Source organism: Pocillopora damicornis, chromosome 5, assembly GCF_964200805.1.
Source record: "Pocillopora damicornis chromosome 5, jaPocDami1.2, whole genome shotgun sequence".
Lineage (NCBI taxonomy): Eukaryota > Metazoa > Cnidaria > Anthozoa > Scleractinia > Pocilloporidae > Pocillopora > Pocillopora damicornis.
In genome coordinates, this window is record NC_142674.1 from 17,286,254 (window position 1) to 17,292,253 (window position 6,000).

Genomic DNA, 6,000 nt, shown 5'->3' on the forward strand with positions numbered 1-6,000 from the left:
GTTCAAAGAGTCTCATGATAACAGCAGTTAAAGAAATTGGCCGAGGCTGGGTGCAGCAAGTTAATGGAGATTCCTTTGGTAAAGGCTTGATGTCTGCCATCTTCCAAGAGGATGGTACTTTATGTTGTCGCAGCGAGCTGTTAAACACATCGGTAATAGCAGGGGCAAGATCATAGGCGAAATCTCTAAAAAGCCAGTATGGGAGCTCATCCGGGCCACTGCAGTCCTCTTAAGCCTAGAGAGAAAACTCGTAACAACCTGAAGAGGTATTTTAGGTATTCTTGCACCATTAGGAATATCAATTGGTGCAGGGGCTATATATTCAGGGTCAGAGGTTATGCTACAAAAGTATTTATTGATGATGTCTGGGTGAATATCTGAGCTAATCAACTGCTTAACAATAAATTTTTCTTTTACACGTAAACTTTTGTCGCCAGTGCGCCATAACCAAAATTTCATAGAGCTTAACGGTATTGTAATGATACTAATAGACCAATTGAGTAACTTTCCCTTTTCTTTCATGTTGTACCTGCGCCAATTAGCTGACCGTAAGTATCATAAATCTAAATCTATCTTTGTGTCGTTTCCTTGTAATATTGCTTGGATAACCGAATTGAAGGAATGGCATATTTTGTACACGTCGCTTGTATTTATTTGATTTACATGTAACTATCAATAGAAAATCTAAGATTTAGGATCTTTGAAGTATTTAAAAATGATTTCAAGAGGTGGATTGAACGACAAAAACGGAACAAAAACCAAAGTTAGCTGGTCACTTCCTGCTTGATAGGGAGGCTGTATGAGATATGGAGGAAAGAAACTAATCAAACATGTTCATCGATTTCCATATATATTTACAAAGCCTTTCTGTCAAGACAGCTGAAATTCACGGATATTCATGTTATCAAAAAAAGGATAAATTCGAGTCCTCGTCTCTTCCTTTTTTCAAAATTAGTCTAAAAAGTCAAAAGAAGAAAAAATTACACAGAGAGACCAGGGGTCAGCGGCAACTTTCTCCTTTCTGTAGACGACAGGGATTCAAATTTAAAAAGGGAATCTGTGTTAGCAAGAGCTTTTGAGTTGCTCATTGGTCTGCTTATCGGTTCAAACATATTTAGCAGGGGAGAATTTTGAGGCGAAGGCATAACCTCGGAGATGAAAATTACTGTCCTATAGTTTTTTACTTCAGAGCTAAGAAGTATGTCTAAATTGTTAGGATTATTTTAGGTTTTGCTTGTTCTTTTCCTTTTCTTAAATACATAGGCTCAATATTTTGTCTTTGAATTTAAGTTGTTTATATTATCATACAGGAAAGTGTGCAGACTACGAGTTCACTTGTGCTAATGAAAAGTGTCTTAGTAAATGGAGACGTTGCCTTGGCGGAGATGACTGTGGTGATGGTTCAGATGAACAGCAGTGTCGTAAGTTTATTATCACTGTCACCGTTGTCCAAATAGTGCAGTCGCCTTTCCTATGGGCTGATGGCTAACTATTCAAGTTGTGCTGTAGTAATCAGGTCGAGATACAAACAAATATTGGGAGCTGTCTCTCCTCCCTCTCTCTTTTTCAATGAATCGAATAATTAATAACTTTAACTATAATATGGACCGAGTAGGCAAAATTAAACTTGTTCTTATTGTTGTTACTATCGACAATTTAGTATGTTTTTCTTCAGTTTTCACTTCATTTTTATTGTTTATTTAGTTGTTTGTTGTTGATATTTTTTTCTTTCAACTGCAAATGCAATAAACAAATCTTGGTCACTACATAATTTGAGATTCTTTTCTTTTCTCTCGATGTACGAAACATTTTCATGGAAATATTAGCTCAAAGTAAGTAATCTTTTGGATATTTTATTAATTTCTTAACTTTTAAATGCAAAACAATGTGTTCGCTTATTTAATCACTTACTTATTCTATGTCATTTATACTTTTCTGTAATTATTTCAGTGCAATGGTAATCACACTTTTGTCAAAGAGAAGTGTAGCAGCTACCTGTTTGAAGCATTCATGCTTGCGGGCGAGAAATTTTTTGGAAAGTTTTTTTTTTTTTAATCGAAACTTACTGTTGACAGTTACTAGTATACAAAACATTTACTAAAAATAATTCAATGTGTTTTTATGTTTTCCCATGAAGTTTTGAAATGAGGATAGTTTGATGTCTTTCACGTTTCCATCATGATGGCGAGGCCCCCTGTTTTTGTATAAAATGGATTTGTTTTATTTGCCCTGGCGAGCAGGATAACAACATGGTCACAGGTCACCAAGTTTTTGCAACACGACTTACAATAGCTCTTCCTTTTCAGGAGGAAAATGAAATATAAAACAGTACGCACCTTTGCTGTCAGGGCGTTGATATTGATTTTTAGGGAACTTTTAAAAAGCACAGGGGAGGATTCACTCAGCTGCATCATTCACTATGATAATAAAAACTGCATGTCCAAAAGAAAAGCATTTAAATATTTTGATTAAATTTCTGGCACTGTATAGGAAATATTTCATTACTCTTCCCACTTTTCTATGCTTTGTTAACACGGGGATGTGATAGCCGGTCCGGTGATTTTCTTTTCTTTCCTTTCTCTATGTTTTTCATGGACTGCACTTCGGAAACATCAGGAAGTAAGTGCTACTTCAATTTCTTAATGTAGGTGTTAATCCTAACCTGTCACATGACCAAAAAGCTGCAAACCACTCCCATTCTGTACCCTTTCTACCAGCTGAAAACTAATAATAACAAAAGAAAAGATCAGGAGGCGTTGTACTTCATTCAGAAGTCGAGATTTGCGTTTCGGCCTGCAAAATAACCCATGTTTCAAGGTCACACACTGAATCCTAAACCTTAACGAATAGTTTTACTTTAGCCTCCCTTCAGGACTCACTTAATTTTGCTTTTGCATTGTTTTGAACAACAAATTATTGTTAAAATTTGAAAAATAGCTTTATCTTGTGGCATCATATTTAACTTTGAATGCAAGTTAGCGTGGATTTGAGTCCATTCAATGCTGAAGATTTGGTTTTTTCTTTCCTTCCTATTCTCTGCAAAGGAGATATCAAAGCGTCACCATCTTAAACTTAACGAAACTTGCTTTCGGTAAAGGTCTTAAAGAAAGACTTCTCCTTACTTCTGTTCCACCGAAAGAAAATCAAAATCGTTTAAAAACAATGTACTTCCTTTTTCTTTTTTCAATTACACCACATTGCATAAAAAAAACGTTTCAATACTAAATGGCTTCGCTTTTCTTTCAGTTATTGATTAATGGGCCGATCAATTTAAGGCTTTAACATTCCCCCGTTGGGGAACGGTCGTTCGTGCCCAGGGTTAGGGAATGTGAGCCTCGCTTGGTTGGGGTGGGAATTTGAACCGGAAGTGTCGAATACAAGTGTTTTAACTTGTAATGTGGAGGTGTTTTAAGATAAAGAGTTCACTTTTGTGTACGAATGGCTCCGGAGAAAAGGTCTACCAGGTCTAGCTTATAGGGCTTGGCAATGTATAGAATATCAGGATCGCTCATTTTGCCTTTTCAAAAAAAAATTGCCCATCAAGTACAGCACTTGGGTAGAGTATTGAAACACAATTTTGGCTCCGGGGGCTGAAATTTGAACGGATCCACGGGTTCCCCATGGGCTATGTTGAGGCTTCGAATTTATTCGATGCATAATTCATTTATTGGCCAACTCATTTTTCATCTAATCTCCCTAACTTAATTGTCATTTTGTGCTTTCTCCACTCATGTGCGGCCTTTGTGAAATACACCAGCGTGTAAGTGATTTTTGATTAGATTACTGAAGTTTATAATTTAGTTATAACATCTGTTTCTGCTCCACTTTCCATAACATTCCTAAATAATGCAAACGTGCTTGAGTAGCAAAACACAGGATGAGAGGATGAGGATGAGAATTTGATGTTCTTATACCATTCGTTGTACTAGCAAAATAAATGACATATCTCGTTGATGAAGAATAACCGAGGCCAGCTTTCAGTCCCATATGATGATTGATGGGAAGTGTGTTAGTATTGCCTACTTTAACTGTAAATGTTAGTTGAACTGAACAATGTTTTATAATATTTGAATTCTGCTTATCCCTATCGTTTTCTTTGCTCTCGATATCGCCTTCGGTGGATCAAATACATGTAAATACATCAGGCGGTAGGTGAAAGCTTAGAACTAATTACTTTAAGGATACTGATACGTTGTCATCTCCTTTTGTTCGTTTTTGTTTGTTTGTTTGTTTGTTTGTTGAAGAATGTTCTTATGATTAAAGCATGAATGACCAGCTGCATTGCGGGCACATTTGCGCGGCTGCCTTTCTTGCGTTTAGTGGACAATTAAGAACAACGAGTGCGGAAGATTTTCATAAGAGAGGGAGAGTGGGGTGGGGGGAAGAGAGGGAAGGAGGGGAACAGGGGGGGAGAGAGAGAGAGAGAGAGAGAGAGAGAGAGAGAGAGAGAGAGAGCATAACGTCAGCAGAAGATAATGCATTAAACACAACTTTCAGGAAATTGGGTTTAAGTAAACAGAGACGAAAAACTGAGAAAATTGAAATATCGATGTGGAAAGGGATGATCAAAATACAACATCGACAGTACACCAAAATATATTTTTAAATTGGCATTTTTCTCCGCTCATGCTGTCATGCTGACAAGCAGAAAAAGAGCAAATTAGATAAAAATCTGCCAATTACTGCAAGCTTCCTTCCCATTCACCAAAAATGCCATTGTTGACAAGTCCGCTTATAAGATCGAAAACAACTTTGTCCCTCAGTGAACAAGCGGAAAGACACGTATCAAACAGTTGCCCATAAATATTATCATATCATTACCTTTAATTGTTGGTCATTCATCCTCTGTCTCCAGCCCAATAAACCTTCAAAAGTGTGATACGAGTTCTTATCCCGTGTGTTTAACCTAGTATCATTGATTAGTTTTAACATTACTGCATTCTTTTTCTTAAATTACTCTTTCCTCATCTAAACTAACATTTTTTGTTACTTTTCTGCCCCTGGTTACTGCTCAATACAGCATGTGAGTATGATTTTAATTGTCTATTCGAATTGTGAACTGTTAAACTAAAACGATTGTTAATTTCAACACAATTTGCTGATTTATGATTTTACTGTCTTTTCTATTCTCTTTTATTACCTTACCTGACCTGACCTTGTGACAATAAGGCGGTAAGTAACCATTATTTTTTATTAACCCTCTTTAGCATTTTTGGTTTGACCGCTTAGATAAGTTAACTAAAATTTTTATTCCCTTTTTTTATTCATTCAATTTGATTTAATCGAATGCATATATCTTCGTTTATCGTCACCATTTAAACATAATAAAATATAGGCGATTTTTTGTTGAAAGGTAAACCTAATGTAACTAAAGTGTAGATTAATTTTTTGTAGTGTGTGAGTCTTTGGTTGTGAGTTTTATTGGTATATTGGCAAACAGCATAACTTCGAAAGAGGAAAAAATTACTTAAAGTGCACTTATCGACTGGATGGGAGGGCCGGACAGGTAAACTTTTGGCTCGAAGGTCATCCCACTGCTTATTATCTGGTCCGGCCCGACCAAACTCAGTCAATGAACATTTTACCACTTAGTGTTGAAGATTTCGAAATTTCTGTTTCAACCTAGGTAGGATGTACCTGCATAAAAAAGAAGGGCGCGCGGGTCCATACGGATCATATGATGATTAAAATTACAATACATGCCTCCAGATGAGTTTCGGGTGTAATTCAGGCAAAGCGTCCGCTTTGAAGGGTCTCAATGGATTTAACTGTCAGCCATCAAACATCCCAAAGTTTAATCATCAACCGTTGAAAAAACAGTTCAGTTTTAACCTTCAAACTTTCACCTCAGCTGCTTGCCACGAACAGTTCTAAGTGTCGAAGTATTTTGCGAATGATAGTCTTCAGGTTTCCAAACACATTCATTTCATGACAAGAGATTATACCCTCGTGCTCCGTAATCATTTCCATTTTTAACTTGGTAGTTCGATATTTAAAAAT